A 17,096-nucleotide genomic window follows, 5' to 3' on the forward strand; every position below is an offset into this window, starting at 1 on the left:
AGTTCCTTTGCCTCCGTCGCATCTGTTCTGATGATGCCACTTTCAAAAACAGTTCCTCTGACATGTCTTCATTCTTCCTTAACCGAGGTTTTCCACCCACCCCCGGTGGTTGACAGGGCCCTCAACCGTGTCCGGCCCATCTCCCGTGTATCCGCCCTCACACTTTCCTCTCCCTCCCAGAACCTTGCCCTCACTTGTCACCCCACCAGCCTCCGCATTCAAAGGATCATCCTCCACCATTTCCGCCAACTCCAGCATGATGCCACCACCAAACACATCTTCCCTTCATCCCACCCCGGCAGCATTCCTCAGGGATCATTCCCTCTGGGACACCCTGGTCCACTCCTCCATCACCCCCTACACCTCAACCCCCTCCCACAGCACCTTCCCATGCAACTGCAGAAGGTACAACACTTTACTTCCCCCCTCCTCACCGTCCAAGGGCTCAAACACTCCTTTTATGTGAAGCAGCATTTCACTTTCACTTCCCTCAATTTAGTCTACTGCATTCGCTGCTCCCAATGCGGTCTCCTCAACATTGGAGAGACCAAACGCAGACTGGGTGACTGTTTTGCGGAACTCCTTCGATCTGTCCGCAAGCATGACCCAGTCAACCCTGTCGCTTGCCATTTCAACACACCGCCCTGCTCTCATGCCCACTTGTCCGTCCTTGGCCTGCTGCAATGTTCCAGTGAAGCTCAACGCAAACTGGAGGAACAGCACCTCATCTTCCGACTAGGCACTTTACAGCCTTCCGCACTTAACATTGAGTTCAACAACTTCAGATTATGAACTCTCTCCTCCATCCCCACCCCCTTTCCGATCCCATCTTTTCCAATAATTTATCATTTTTTAAATATATATATTTTTCTTTTCCCACCTATTTCCATTATTTTTAAATGTATTTCCATTCATTGTTTAATCTCTACCTTTTAGCCTATTTCGATCCCTTCCCCCCACCCCACCCCCCACTAGGGCTATCTGTCACTTGCTCACCCTGTTTTCTACTCTTAAGGCCATCATTAGTGCATTCCTCTGCTAATATCACCACCGTCAACACCCCTTTGTCTTTTTGTCTATGACATCTTTGGCAATCTCTTCTTTGCCTCCACCTATCACTGGCCCTCTATCCAGCTCTACCTGTCCCACCCCCCTCAACCAGCTTATATTCCATCTCATTTCTGTATTTCTTAGTTCTGATGAAGAGTCATACAGACTCGAAACGTTAACTGTGTTCCTCTCTGCAGATGCTGTCAGACCTGCTGAGGTTTTCCAGCTATTTTTGTTTTTGAGCCATATAAATACTGCAGCTATAACAGGCTGGGATTTCTGTAGCAATTAACACACCTGACTACCTGAAGCCTATCCACCATCTACAAGGCTCAAGCCAGGACTTGCCTGGATGAGTGGATGAGTGCAGCTCCAACAACACTCAAGAAGTTTGACACCATCCAGGTCAAAGCAGCCCACCTTGATTGGCCCTCCCTCCGCCACCAATGAACGGTGGCAGCAGTGTATACAATCTTAAAGATGCACTGCAACAACTTCTTTGGTTCCTTCAACAACACCTTCCAAACATGGGGTACCTCTACCACCTTGAAGGACAAGGACAGCAGACACATGGGAGCACTGTCACCTGCAAGTTCCCCTCCAAGTCACACGTCATCCCGTCTTGAAACTTATCACCTTTCCTTCATTGGGTCAAAATCCTGAAACTCCTTCCTAATAGTATTGTGGGTGTACGTGCACCACATGGCATGCAGCGGTTCAAGAAGATGATTGACCACCATCTTCTCAAGAGCAATTAGGGATGGGCAATAAATGCTGGCCTAGCCAGTGATGCCCACACCTCATGAAAGAATAAAAAGATAAATAAATAAATAAAGTTGATTTAATTCATAAGCTTTAATTCAAAATTTACCTGAATGTTGAGCTGTGCTCCTTCCAACTAAGGGCCAAGTTTTATGAAGGAAGTAGAGTGGATCTGAACAGGCAAAGAACATAGAATGCGTTACTGGTTTTTGAGGTTTTAGCCAAGCTCCCCATATTCCTGTGACAGAAGACTCAGTGAAATCCTCTCCTCCCACACATGCAGTGTAATCAGTCCCTCTTCCCTTGGCTCCCCCTCCCACACACTGTCTGTAATCAGCTCCTCTCTGCACACCCCCGCCCCTTTGGTCTAGCTGCTGGTGCCAGCAAAGCAAAGTCATCAGCTCAGGGTAAGGACCCACTGTTCAACAGGCAGACAGGAGCAGAAACACAGCAAAGTTTGGAGCCAGCACTCACCTATCCTGCTCAGCTGCATGACCTCCCAGTTTTCCCCACACTCCAGACAAGTCAGTCAGTCAGTCACCGAGTTATACTCACCAACCTCTGCCTGAGCTTGGTCAGTGCACAAACATCCCAAACCCATTCTGCATTTGCTAGGACTTTCCTGGGGTTGTTTAGCAGCATCGACCCAGGGATATTTTGCCAAACCCTCCAGGCCGAATGGTCTCCTGTCCAGTCACCAAAGCTGTCTCAGAGGAAGGTGAACTTATGACCAATCCAGCTGTTTGTACAACCCATCTGGAACCCACAGTTTGGGAACTGCTGGCCTAAATCCTAAATTGTGGAATGCCCTCCCCAAACCACTCCCCATCTCTAGCAAGACAGTCCCTAAAATCTACCTCTTTAAACAAACATTTGGTCGGGTTTCCTAGTGGTGCCTTTGGCTCAGTGTTAAATTTTGCCTGATCATTCTCCTGTGAAATTGTTTGGGACATTCTACTGCATTAAAGACACCATATAAATGCAAGTTGTTGTTGTGTTACAACTAACTGCAGCGTACACACACACATGAGAGAAAACTAACCAGGGTTCCTGCTCCTCATCCCTGTCCTGTGACACCTGCTGGAAATTCTGTGCTTATTGGACAAGAACCGGATCGAGTTTGGCTGTGAACCCCAACAAATCATAATGAATGACGGAATACGGAACAGGCTCGAAGGGCCGAATGGCCTACTCTTGCTCCTATTTTCTATGTTTATGAGTTTCCTTGTTTGATTCTCCCTGGTCTGTTCTGATTCTCTGATAGATTCCTGGTGCTTATCCTCCAAATGAGCAGTTGTCCTAATCCTGTGTGTCTGTCCTGCTCCCAAACACAGCATCCAACTACAATAAAGCAAGTGATACAGGAGCATCTGAGTGACTGAGACAAGTTTAGTCTCGATCCTGACCCAGCTGTTTGACTCTTCCCATGTGCTCTGGCCAATATCGTCCTTTCGCTTTCTGTCTCTCAGTCCCCCACTCGATCTGTGCCCTTCTCTTTTTCTCACTCGCTTGATCCGTGTCTTCTCTTTGTTTATCTCTCTCCCTTTTGCTCTCTGGAAATCTGTAACAAAAGTAGTCCACAGACATCAGTCTTTAAGTTCCTTCACAGTGTCCATTTTCTCTCCAAATTCCTGTATCATCGGAGCAAGACTTCCTCTTGTACTCCAATTCCCTAGCAATAAAAAACAACTCACCATTTGCCTTCCCACTTGTTGGCTGCACCAGCATGTTAACTTTCTGTGATTTGTGTACAAGAACTGGCAAATCCCTCTGGACAATAACGTTTAATAGCTTCTCACCATTTCAAAATGATTCTGTTGCTCTATTCTTCCTCCCAAAGAGAATCATGTTTTTCCACATGATATTCCATCTGCCACTTTCTTACCCACTCTGTGAACCTGTCCATATCCCCTAATGCAGCCTCTTTGGTCTTTCTTTCCCACCTAACGTTATATTGTCAGCAAACCTGGAAACATTCCACTTGTTCCCTTCATCTCAGTCATTGATGTCGATTGTAAATAGCTGCAGCTTTAGCTGTGATTCTTGGGGCAGCCCACCAGTACCAGCTTGCCAAGCTGAAAATGATCTCTTTATTCTGACTCTATTTTCTGTCCACGAGCCCATCCTCTGTCCATATCAGTGTGGATTGTCTTTTAAAGATGGGGAAGAAACACTCCTTCATTTTAAACCCTTTCCCCTGTCCCAGGCTCTCCTGACACTTACTATCAATCTAACTTTATCTCTATTCCTCACTGTCTCCCTGTTACTCTCTGCATTGCTATCTCTCCCTATCTCTCTGTTACTCTTCCTCTCTTCCTCTCACTCTCCCTGTGAACCTGTAGAATTCACTACCACAAAAAGTAGTTGAGGCCAAAACATTGATTGTTTTCAAGGAGTTAGATATAGCTCTTGGGGCGAAAGGGATCAAAGGATTTGGGAGACAACGAGAGCAAGTTATTGAGTTGGATGATCAGGCATGATCATAATGAATGGAGATCGCAGGGGCTCTGACCCAAATTTTTAATTCCTCTCTGGCCACAGGGGAGGTGCCAGAAGACTGGAGAACAACTAATGTGGTTCTGCTATTTAAGAAGGGTTGTAGAGATAAGCCAGGGAACTACAGGCTAGTGAGTCTCACGTCAGTGGTAGGGAAACTATTGGAGAAAGTTCTGAAGGGGAGTATCTATCTCCACTTGGAGAGGCAAGATTTGATCAGGGATAGTCAGCAAGGCTTTGTCAGAGGGAGGTCATGCCTAACAAATTTGATTGAATTTTTTGAGGAGGTAACCAGGTGTGTAGATAAGGGTAGGGCAGTTGATGTAGTTTATATGGATTTCAGCAAAGCCTTTGACAAGGTCCCACATGGGAGACTTATAAAGAAGGCAAATGCACATGGGATACAGGGTAATTTGATAAGTGGATTCAAAATTGGCTTAGTTGTAGGAGGCAGAGGGTGATGACAGAAGGATGCTTTAGTGACTGGAAGCCAGTGTCCAGTGGCATACTACAGGGATCTGTTCTTGGTCCCCTACTATTTGTCATTTATATAAACGACATAGAAGACTATGCGGGGGGTAGGATTAGTAAGTTTGTGGATGCCACAAAGATTGGCCGGATGGTTAACAGTGAGGTTGAGTGTCTTGGGCTACAGGAAGATATAGATGGGATGGTCAAATGGGCAGATGGAATTTAACCCTGAAAAGTGTGAGGTGATACACTTTGGAAGGAATAATTTGACAAGGAAGTATTCAGTGAACGGCATGGCACTAGGAAGTTCTGAGGAACAAAGGACCTTGGTGTGTGTGTCCATGGATCTCTGAAGGCAGAGGGGTTAGTGGGGTGGTGAAAAAGGCATATGGGACACTTGCCTTTATTAATCAAGGCATAGATTACAAAAGTAGGGAGGTCATGTTGGAGTTATCTCGAACCTTGGTGAGGCCACAGCTGGAGTATTGTGTGCTGTTCTGGTCGCCACATTATAGGAAGGATGTGATTGCACTGGAGGGGGTGCAGAGGAGATTCACCAGGATGTTGCCTGGGATGAAATATTTAAGTTATGAAGAGAGGTTGGATAGACTTTGATTGTTTTCGTTGTAGCAGAGAAGACTGAGGGGCGACCTGATCGAGGTGTACAAGATTATGAGGGGCATGGACAGGGTGAATCAGGAACAGCTGTTCCCTTAATTGAATGGTCAGTCACAAGGGGGCATAGGTTCAAGATGAGGGTTAGAAGGTTTAGGGGGGATATGAGGAAAAGCTTTTTTACCCAGAGGGTGGTGAGGGTCTGGAATGCGCTGCCTGGGAGGGTGGTGGAGGTGGGTTGCCTCACATCCTTTAAAAAGTGCCTGGATGAGCACTTGGCATGTCATAACATTCAAGGCTATGGGCCAAGTACTGGTAATTGGGATTAGGTAGGTAGGTAGGTAGGTCAGGTGTTTCTCAAGCGTCGGTGCACTCGATGGGCCGAAGGGCCTCTTCTGCACTGAGATTCTGTCAAATGGCCTCCTTCTACACCATAAGAATTCTGTGATTCTGTGAGAGATAGCAACACTCATTACCTCAGGTCACATGTGAAGAATGGCCAGATCATCAAAATGCTAGAAAGCACCGTCTCCCAGTCAGTTCCTTTCAGAGCAAGGAAACTGATGGTAAGAGTAGTGAACCCAGAGTGGCCAAGTTAAATCAGCACTGAATCAAAATACTGCATATTGTGACCAACAATTTTTAAATAATCACTTTTCGATAGCATCAAGGCAACTACAAAAACTGCAAATGAATGAGCAATAGGATAAACTGAGTGCCTTGCTAATTGAAGAGCAACAGCTGCAATCATATGACGTTTTTAAAAATTGCATTTTTCTCAGTCCCCATTTGCCAGCTGTTTTGTCATGTGCCCTCATCAGCCAAGAGACATTTTCAACTATCTCACAGGACATGGTAACCCAGCAGCTGTTGTACTGGGTTAATAAGATCATAAATTTATAATCCCACCGATTGTAAAATTGCAAATTCAATTAATTTGTGGTCCATGATTGACCCAGTTGATTTGGGGCTTAGTTTGGAATTCACAACTTAGCATGTGTAGGGATGGGCAACAAATGCTACTTGATCCGTGAAGCTCACAAGAGCAAGCTCTCAAAAAAACTGACATCACTGTGCAAGCCATGTTTTATAGCTAACGGTACATCTCACAAGACACTGCAAAAAACAAAACAGTAAAAGCTGCACTTGATTTTCCCAGAATATGAAAGGGTGCTTTGACTGAAATTTTTAGGATATTGAAAAGACTTGATAAAGTGGACTATTTTCCACTGCAAAGAAGCCTTGGACAAGCAACATGACTTTATTACAGGCAAGCCTTTCAGGAGAAATTAGGAAATATGTCTGCAGCCTTGAATTTATATAGCACCATTCATATCCACAGGACAAATTGCCACCGTTGGAATGTAAGGAAGTCAATTTGCACCCTGCAAGCTCCCACAAACAGCACTGTGAAATTGACCAACCACCTGTCTTCTATCTTTGGCCCCCTCCCATTTCTCATCTACATATTGTTCAGCAACATCATTTGTTTTCACATGTACACCAACACCCAGCTGTATCTCAGTCCTACCTCTCAACGACTCCACTGTTACCCTCATCGTTTGATATTGGAGATGTGTAGAAATTTCTCTTCAATATTAGGGAGACTGAAGCCTCCAACATTCTAATCTCCATAAACTTGGTCATCCAAAAACCCTGCTGTTGCCACCCATATCCCAATTTACACCAAATTCAATTCAGCTATCATCCCTCTAATCTCCTTCATGCCTACAACCCTAATTCTGGCCTCTAAGACCCCCAATTTTAACCAGTGACTGTGCTTTCAACTGTCCAGACCCTAAACTCTGGAATACCTTCCCTACAAAGCTCCACCTCACTTTCCTCCTCCAAAGCACTCCTTAAAATTAATGCAAGTTGTTGACCAGATAACAATTTGTGAGATAAAAACAAAAAAACTGCGGATGCTGGAAATCCAAAACAAAAATAGAATTACCTGGAAAAACTCAGCAGGTCTGGCAGCATCGGCGGAGAAGAAAAGAGTTGACATTTCGAGTCCTCATGACCCTTCGACAGAACTTGCGTTCGAGTCCAAGAAAGAGTTGAAAGATAAGCTGGTTTAAGGTGTGTGTGGGGGAGGGGCGGAGAGATAAAGAGACAAAGAGGTGGAGCGGGGGGGCGGGGGTGTGGTTGTAGGGACAAACAAGCAGTGATAGAAGCAGCTCATCAAAAGATGTCAACGACAATAGTACAATAGAACACATAGGTGTTAAAATTAAAGTTGGTGATATTATCTAAACGAATGTGCTAATTAAGAATGGATGGTAGGGCACTCAAGGTATAGCTCTAGTGGGGGTTTTTTTTTATTTATATAATGGAAATAGGTGGGAAAAGGAAAATCTTTATAATTTATTGGGAAAAAAAAGGGAAGGGGGAAACAGAAAGGGGGTGGGGATGGGGGAGGGAGCTTACGACCTAAAGTTGTTGAATTCAATATTCAGTCCGGAAGGCTGTAAAGTCCCTAGTCGGAAGATGAGGTGTTGTTCCTCCAGTTTGCGTTGGGCTTCACTGGAACAATGCAGCAAGCCAAGGACAGACATGTGGGCAAGAGAGTAGGTCGTAAGCTCCCTCCCCCATCCCCACCCCCTTTCTGTTTCCCCCTTCCCTTTTTTTTTCCCAATAAATTAAAGATTTTCCTTTTCCCACCTATTTCCATTATATAAATAAAAAAAAACCCCACTAGAGCTATACCTTGAGTGCCCTACCATCCATTCTTAATTAGCACATTCGTTTAGATAATATCACCAACTTTAATTTTAACACCTATGTGTTCTATTGTACTATTGTCGTTGACATCTTTTGATGAGCTGCTTCTATCACTGCGCGTTTGTCCCTACAACCACACCCCCGCCCCCCCGCTCCACCTCTTTGTCTCTCTATCTCTCCGCCCCCCCCCACACACACCTTAAACCAGCTTATATTTCAACTCTTTCTTGGACTCGAACGCAAGTTCTGTCGAAGGGTCATGAGGACTCGAAACGTCAACTCTTTTCTTCTCCGCCGATGCTGCCAGACCTGCTGAGTTTTTCCAGGTAATTCTGTTTTTGTTTAACAATTTGTGATGTTGCTTGAGGGTTAAGTATTGCCCAGGAACAAGTTCACTCCATCTTTAAATGGTGCCATGGGATCTTTCAAATAGAGGAACAACACTTGTGACACTGGAGCATCACTAAGCCTTGTGCTCATCAAGTGGGAACTGAACCAACAACCTTCTGATTCAAGGTTGCTACCTAAGGGCAGTAAAAGCTTCTAAGTGTGTCTCTCAAAAAACATTAATACACAAGGGTATAAAACAGAAAGAGCCAAGGCAGTTAAATAAGAGCTGGGATACAGATTAGCAACAACTCATTGAATGGTGGAAAAGGCTGAAGCAGCTGAATGGCCTATGCCCTGTTCAAAGCAAACAAAGTGTGAAAATCAATTCCAGTAAGACAGAATTGTATGCATATACCTTTCACAATCTCAGGACATAAACCCCATGAAAGCCAATAAAAGGCTTTTGAATATAATAGAGCTAATCTAAGAGGAATGTGTGAAAACAAACACCACTGCAACAGAAAACTAATGCTTGAAGTTAACTTTATTTAAAGATGTGAAAATTTACAGGCATATTACAAATGGTTGATTAGCATAAATTTCAAAACTGATTGCAACTCATCTTAATATGTCCAAAATTTATAGTAACCTACAACAATGAACAAATTATAAACACATCTGAACTCAAAAGGAAGCTCATCTGAAGTAGGGTACAGCAGTCTTGTTGCACTGCAGTTGGAGGAGCACCGTAGTATCTGAAAGAAATCAGAAATCACATTAGATTGGCAAATAGGTCAAGATCAAAATAAATGGATCCATCTAAACCTTTCCTAAAGGTTCCAATGGCACCTAGAAGCTGAAATGGCTGTCACTGTACACAACCATCTCATTTCACAACCTGTTGTTAGAACACTCTGCTAAATATACATAAACCTATACAACAGGAGAATGAGGGTAACTACAGTGGGCTAAATAGCCTTTCAACATTGCGGATCCTTAAGAGCCCCATAAAAGGTTAAACCAACGCACCATTGTCCTACAGATCTCTCAGGTTGCTGGAATTACAACATCTTGGGCACCCAAAATATCCCTCCACCGCTCAGGAGCTGCCAGACCATTAGGGCTTAAATTTGACAAAAATCCATGGTGTAGGCCATAGAGAAAGCTATAGTGGTTTCCTTTCTCTTCAACATCAAGACCATGAACAAATAACAATGCAGAAAGTTATTTAAAGATTCTGGACTTCATACTCATTGTATCCTGCATGGTTTATCTCCTCAGTCAGTATACACACTGAGAAGGTCTAGGAATATACAGGATGCTGTCCTCACCAGTTCAAAGCCGGGGACACACTTTCTCTCCAACGTTATGGAACGGGACTATACGTCATAGACACAAAGGCCTACGCTCCCATACGCCACACGGACAGAGCCAGACAAGAGCAACCTTGCTGGATGCCCACGTTGGGTTTTCTATTTGACAAACAAGGCAAGGAAAAAAAAAAATCACCTCTCCCAAAGTGCACCTGTTCGCAGCATTCCTGGTGTTCAAACCTCTCCGACATTCAGGATGGATAGAATTGTCTTACTGCAGAAGAAAAGATTTCAAAATAAATCAGACTTAACCTTGCCAGTGATCACCCCAGAGCTATATCATCCTGTCCTCAAACCCAAAATCTTTCATCATGTTCTTTTTCATGAGTAACTGTATCCTGCATGGTTTATCTCCTCAGTCACTATACACACTGAGAAGGTCTAGGAATATACAGGATGCTGTCCTCACCAGTACAAAGCCGGGGACACACTTTCTCTCCAACGTCATGGAACGGGACTATACGTCACAGACATAAAGGCCTATGCTCCCATACGCCACACGGACAGAGCCAGACAAGAGCAACCTTGCTGGATGCCCACGTTGGAGCATTTCACAGGAAGACAAGGTGAATGCTGGACTTTATTAGCCAAAACAGTAATGCTTAATTTGAAAACTAACTTACAGATTTTTATTACAAGTAATATCACCATAACTACCTCAATGTACAAGGAACATTGTCTCAAGTGCTAATCTTCAGCATTCCATGTCCAACTATCCTCAAAAAAACTTTCAGATGCTTCATCGACTCACAATTACTCAGGCCATCTTCAACAAATGTTCTCCCTGCAAGAAAAAGAGAGATGAATATTGCAATATCAAATCTAGAACTCTTCCTCAAACCCTTCACTCCCCCCACACAGCTGTCAAGACATCAAATTTCCTCAGGAGTGACAACAAACCTGCTCTCTCTAATTATGGACTTTATCCTCCGGTTGACTGGACGACCAACATCCCCCTAATTCAGTTAAGTGACCCCAGGCATAATTAATTTGAAAGCATTTACCTGCGTAACTCAGGGAAAATTGGTCCGCTCGAAGGTTAACAAACTGACTTTCTCTAGTCTCTCCGCATAACTGGAGTCCCTCTTGCCTTGTACCACTCTACTAAATATCCTCTGCAACTTCTCCAAGGCCTTGACACCTTTTCTGAAGGGTGGTGCCCACAATTGGGTGTAATAATGGTATTCTCGCCAACAGTCCTGCTACGTTTCCAGCCTTTAAATCTACAGAACCGACAGCATTGCGCTTTCAATTAGGTCTGTATCCTGCATGGTTTATCTCCTCAGTCACTTTACAAACACTGAGAAGGTCTAGGAATATACAGGATGCTGTCCTCACCAGTAAAAAGCCGGGGACACACTTTCTCTCCAACGTCATGGAACAGGACTGTACGTCATAGACACAAAGGCCTACGCTCCCATACGCCACACGGACAGAGCCAGGCAAGAGCAACCTTGCTGGGTGCCCACATTGGGTTTATCTATTTCTGACAAAAGAGTTAAGAAAAAAATTTTACCTCTCCCAAAGTGCACCTGTCCCCAGCATTCCTGGTTTTCAGCTTCTTCCACATTCAAGATGGATAGAATCTAGTCTTACTGCAAAACAAACCATTCAGAACATATCAGATTGAACCTTATCAGTGATCACTCCAGAGCTATATCCGGTTCTCAAAACCACCCATTCCCACAATCTTCCATCATGTCCTCTTTCAGGAGTAACTGTATCCTGCATGGTTTATCTCCTCAATCACTATACACACTGAGAAGGTCTAGGAATATACAGGATGCTGTCCTCACCAGTACAAAGCCGGGGACACACTTTCTCTCCAACGTCATGGAACAGGACTGTACGTCATAGACACCAAGGCCTACGCTCCCATACGCCACACGGACAGAGCCAGACAAGAGCAACCTTGCTGGATGCCCACGTTGCAGCATCTCAAGCCCACTGTTAGATTTTATTTGCAAAGAGTAATGGTTCATCAAGAAACCTAGGTCGTTCATAACAAGAAAAAGGATAATTACAAAAGCAAAATACTGCTGGCGATCTGAAACAGAAAATGCTGGAAAAACTCAGCAGGTCTAACAGCATCTGCAGAAACATTGAGTCCTTTCTTCAGAGCTTTCAGCTATTAGACCTGAGCCTTTCCAGCATTTCCTGTTTTTGAAAAGGATAATTAATTCATTTCAGCATTCTGAATAAATGCTCTTTTTAACCATTTCATATTCAATCACTCTCAAAGCGTAATCTACCTCAAGATATTCAGCACCGTTTCCATGGTCACTCCTGGGGTCCAATGACCTGCATACATTCACTGATACTCATCTTGTTTGTTACCTGAAAATAAATTGACCATTTGTTCAAAATTAGCTATTCATGCAGAACATGCGCATATATTGATGCAACCAAAGAAAGTGTATGCACAAACAAATTATTCAAAGAGATGCTTTGTATGTCATTACATTGGTTCTTTCATCACTCATTTGGTGATCTGAAAACGTTTGTGGTCTGGATCAAGCAGCATTAGCCCAGATCTGGTGGTAATACAGGTCCAAAAGAAACCATTAACATCCATGTTTCACCCACTGTCCTAGTTCGGCTCAATGATGAAAACCCCACCTCAATTCAAGTCTGATCAACGTAGCAGAATGACACCAATGGAGAACCACATTCTCAAGAGGTTCCATCCTCAAGAACATAGAACTTAGAAGGAGTAGGCCATCTGACTCTTCAAGCCTGCTTCACCATTCAACAAGATCATGCCTAGAGCATGTGTATCCCCGGGATCCTGAGCAATATTTATGCATCAATCAACGACAAAAAAATTTCTGGTCATCATGATGATGCAGCTTTTGGAAGCTTACTGTGCACAAACACACTTCATTAGATATCTCATTGCTGTAATTTAGAACATTCCGAGGTCGTGAAAATATTAATTTGAGTCATGTCTATTTGCAAGGCAATAAATGGCCTCAATTCAAGTACTTCAGATGGACATGATACATCCTGCAGCACCAATACAGCAGTAAGTTCTTTCACTCAAAGATAAACATGCCATCAGCTCATCTGTTACTAGCCTCTGCTGTGCACAAACTGGCTGCCATGAGCCATATTGTCCTGAGAGGCCACAGCTGATTTGAGCACACTTGTGCTAGGCTACCAGCACTGGAATCACCCGCAAGGCTGAATAGAGGTCTCAGCCGAGTGAACAGGCAGCCATTTGTGATCTCCATGCCCCACTGACCCTTAAGTTGTGTTCTCTCAGCACACAGAAGCAAGCCTCAAGTCAGTCACAGCCCTGTGGGCCAACTGGCTAGATCTAACCCACGTACACTTCCTAGCCTGTAACCAGATTGCAGGCTCCACATTAAGCAGGCTGGAAGGAAAATCACCCAGCAGCCTCAATCAGCTGTTGGTCCACTACGGCAGCAGCTCACACGGAGCATAAGGATCAGCACAGGCCGGTCAGTGCAGAAACAGGTCATTTACTTTTTTTAAACAGAAGACTACCCTCACTAGTGTAAAGGCTGAGGAGACAGGGGCAGACATATAGACATGACACCACAGATTATACAAGTGAAGCAAAAACCTTGCTGGGTGCCAATGTTAAATATATTCTAGCTAAATCAGCTCAAGAATACAAATAGATGAGCGAGAGAGATCTTATTTCTATTACAATCTTATAAACACTTGATACGACAAATCATAAGATATAGATAGGTTAAGTGAGTGGGCAAAGATCTGGCAAATGGAGTTTAACGTGGGAAACTGTGATGTTCTTCACTTTGTCAGGAAGAAAAAAGCAGAATACTAAAATGGAGACCGCCTACATAATTCTGAGGTGCAGAGGGGTCTGGGTGTTCTAGTACAAATGACAAAAAGTTAATATGCAGGTAGAGCAAGTAATTAAGAAGGCTAATGGAATGCTATCCTTTTTTACGAGAGGGGTTGAACGTGTAAGTTAGGATGTTATGCTTCAGTTATACAGAGCATTGGTGAGATGGCACATTGAAAACTGTGCAGTTTTGATCTTATTTAAGGAAGGATGTAAATACATTGGTCAAAGGAGGTTTACTAGATTGATAAATACAAAATACTGCAGATGCTGGAAATCTGAAACAAAAATAGCTGGAAAAACTCAGCAGGTCTGACAGCATCTGCAAAGAGGAACACAGTTAATGTTGAGTCCTGATGACTCTTCATCAGAACTAAAGAAATACAGAAATGTGGTGAAATATAAGTTGGTAGAGGGGGGTGGGAGAGGTAGAGCTGGATAGAGGGCCAGAGATTGCCAAAGATGTCATAGACAAAAGGAGATTGCCAAAGATGTCATAGACAAAAGGGTGTTGAAGGTGATGATATTATCTAAGGAATGTGCTAATGGTGGCATGAAGAAAGCAGGACAAACAAGTGGCAGATGGCCCTAGGGGTGGGGGAAGGGATCAAAATGGGCTAAAAGGTGGAGATGAAATGATAGATTTAAAAATAGGTGGGAAAAGAAAAATATTTCAAAAACAAATTCTTTGAAAAAGGGGGATTGGAAAGGGGGTGGGGATGGAGGAGATAGAGTTCATGATCTGAAGTTGTTGAACTCAATATTAAGTCCGGAAGGCTGTAGAGTGCCTAGTTGAAGATGAGGTGCTGTACCTCTAGTTTGCGTTGAGCTTCACTGGAACACTGCAGCAGGCCAAGGACAGACATGTGGGCTTGAGAGCAGAGTGGTGTGTTGAAATAGCAAGCCACAGGGAGGTCTGGGTCATTCTTGCAGACAGACCAAAGGTGCTCTGCAAAGCAGTCACCCAGTCAGCATTTGGTCTCTCCAATGTAGAGGAGACCGCATTGGGAGCAGCGAATGCCGTGGGCTAAATTGAGGGAAGTGCTGCTTCACTTGAAAGGAGTGTTTGGGCCCTTGGACGATAAGGGGGGGGGGAGAAAGTAAAGGGGCAGGTGTAACACCTTCTGCAGTTGCATGGGAGGGGGTTGAGGTGTAGGGGGTGATGGAGGAGTGGACACACTGGTCCACTTGTTTGTCCTGCTTTCTACCCTTAATGTCATCATTAGCACATTCCTTAGATAATATCACCACCCCTTTGTCTATGACATCTTTGACAATCTCCCCTACCAGCTTATATTTCACCACATTGCTATATTTCTTTAGTTCTGAAGAGTAATCTGGACTCAAAACATTAACTGTATTCCTTCCTCTCCACAGATGCTGTCAGACCTGCTGAGTTTTTCCAGCTACTTTTGTTACTAGATGGATACCTGGAATGAGCAGGTTGTCCTGTGAAGAAAGGTTGGACAGATTGGGCTTGTTCCCACTGCAGTTTAGAAGAGCAAGGGGCGATTTGATTGAATTATACAAGATCCTGAACGGACTTGACAACGTGGAAATGATGTTTCCTCTTGTGGGTGAGTCGAGAACCAGGGGGGTACTGTTTGAAGGCGGACTGGATAGATTCTGGTTAGGCAAGGGAATCAAGGGTTATCAGGGTTAGATGGCAATGTGGAAATCGAAGCACAAGCAGATCAGCCACGATCTTGTTGAATTGAGGAGCAGGCTGGATAGGCCTAATAGTCTACACTCCTATTTCTTATAGTCCGTAAAGTACCATAGACACCTCTGTCCCTAAGAGAGAAATGGTTATAAAACCCGAGGGGCACCACTGCTCATGAAGCATGGGGCTAAGTAAGGAGTTAGGCCTCCTAAACTCGCACAGCCGATACAGGGGTCGAAGCCGCTCTGTTGGTGTTATTCTTTACCACACTCGAGCCATCTAAACTAACCGACCCCCCCCCCCCAAATAAACACTGAAGAATCGATATAAATAAGAAGTTACCCTCACGTTCGGCGCAGCAGCCAGTCAGGATCCGCCAGGTAGAGATTACAGAAAATTTCATTGTCCTGCGGTAAGTAACGCGAGTAGACAGTGGGTTAATAATATTTAAAGGCCGTACATATATTCTAATATCATTCCCTGGTGTTTTTTTTCCCCCCAAAGTTACCACCACTGAAATTCCTTTAAGGTCAGTCAGTGCCAGATGCGCTGAAAACCGGACAGTCCGGTACAAGACAAAAACAAAAACACAAATACCTGGAAAAACTCAGCAGGTCTGGCAGCATCGGCGGAGAAGAAGAGTTGACGTTTCGAGTCCTCATGAGGCTGGACAAAGCGCCTCCTTCCCAATGCTAACTAGAAAGCGGTTTCACATCAGGAACCTGCCCTAACAATCAGCAGCGGGGTCAACCTCTGGTTTGAACCACTTTGCAAAGAAGTTTTGTTCCGCAAAAGTAATAGATTGGATGGAAAATAACACAAGAATCAAAGAAAAGGGCGCGTCAGAGCTGGTCCTGACCAGAGACGCTCCTCATGTGCAAACAAATCCCATTCATTGTCAGCAGCACGTGGTCTCCCCACTCTTCCCCGCCCCCCCCCCAAAACGTGGGGTACATCCGGGTGCCCGGCCCCATCCGGGTAACTCTCCCAGGCCCCATCCCTCTAACTCTCACAAACCGTAACCAAGGTGCCGACCGACCGACAGCCCGCCCGCGGGAGCCAATTCAACCACCCTCCCAAGAACCAGAATGTTTGTGGGTGGGTGGGTGGGCCTCAGCCGCTACCGACGGTGATGCAAAGGGGACCTAGGCCTTCTTCTTCCCTATCACACTCACCTTCCACTCGCCGAAAAGGCAGAGCGCCGCCCGACTCGCCCTTTTATAGGGCGGTCGCTGGACGAGCTGTCTAGTCGCCGAGAGCCGCCCCCGTTTACAAAGCGCCGTCCCTGCCCGCAGCTACGCCACCTGCGGGCTGGGAGTAGCACTGATTCACATAAGTTCTGAGGGTTGCTGGCAAGAATCATACAGCACCCTTTCGACGGTAAAATACCCTAAGACACTCCATAGGAGCAGTATCAAATAAAATTTGGCATTCAGCCATATAAGCCCTGACCTTCCCCTCTCTGATGCTGAACGTTCAGTGCTCAGCAAAGGACTTAGTTTCATACCCTTACGCCCTCACCTCAATGAATTTCGGGCTCGGCATGATGTTGAACTCTTCTTCCGCCGTCTTCGTCTCCGGGCTCACTTCTTTGGGCAGGAGTCCTCTCCCCGTTCAACGGATCCTTTCACCCACCCCCAATATTCTCCCTCTACCTGGACCCCTCCCTCTGGATTCTTACCTTCTCTTGATCTTTTCATTGAGAACTGTCGGTGCGACATTAGTCGTCTCAATTTCTCTGCTCCTCTCACCCATTCTAACCTGTCTCTCTCTGAAC

At 44.8% G+C, this 17,096-nt stretch overlaps 1 long non-coding RNA gene and 4 other non-coding genes across 8 annotated transcripts; all 5 read right to left on the reverse strand.

Annotated features, from left to right (window-relative positions):
• Positions 1 to 8,974: 8,974 nt before the first annotated feature.
• Positions 8,975 to 16,578, reverse strand: LOC121291099. 4 transcript variants are annotated; one of them, XR_005945957.1, is made up of 7 exons: positions 16,495 to 16,578; positions 15,662 to 15,726; positions 12,074 to 12,158; positions 11,338 to 11,416; positions 10,479 to 10,605; positions 9,958 to 10,035; positions 8,975 to 9,203 (listed from the first exon to the last, which is right to left on the reverse strand). It is a non-coding gene; the product is annotated as an uncharacterized LOC121291099 (long non-coding RNA). The 4 variants fall into 4 exon arrangements; XR_005945960.1 differs by having other exon boundaries at positions 15,668 to 15,726; positions 16,495 to 16,534; XR_005945958.1 differs by lacking the exon at positions 16,495 to 16,578 and adding an exon at positions 15,917 to 16,184 and having other exon boundaries at positions 15,668 to 15,726.
• LOC121292026 lies at positions 9,700 to 9,915 on the reverse strand. The gene has a single exon (XR_005946152.1). It is a non-coding gene; the product is annotated as a small nucleolar RNA SNORA73 family (small nucleolar RNA).
• LOC121292025 lies at positions 10,151 to 10,366 on the reverse strand. The gene has a single exon (XR_005946151.1). It is a non-coding gene; the product is annotated as a small nucleolar RNA SNORA73 family (small nucleolar RNA).
• Positions 11,078 to 11,295, reverse strand: LOC121292027. Its single transcript, XR_005946153.1, has one exon. It is a non-coding gene; the product is annotated as a small nucleolar RNA SNORA73 family (small nucleolar RNA).
• On the reverse strand, positions 11,538 to 11,753 carry LOC121292028. The gene has a single exon (XR_005946154.1). It is a non-coding gene; the product is annotated as a small nucleolar RNA SNORA73 family (small nucleolar RNA).
• Positions 16,579 to 17,096: the final 518 nt, after the last annotated feature.

The sequence above is a fragment of the Carcharodon carcharias genome, chromosome 19 (genome assembly GCF_017639515.1).
Source record: "Carcharodon carcharias isolate sCarCar2 chromosome 19, sCarCar2.pri, whole genome shotgun sequence".
Lineage (NCBI taxonomy): Eukaryota > Metazoa > Chordata > Chondrichthyes > Lamniformes > Lamnidae > Carcharodon > Carcharodon carcharias.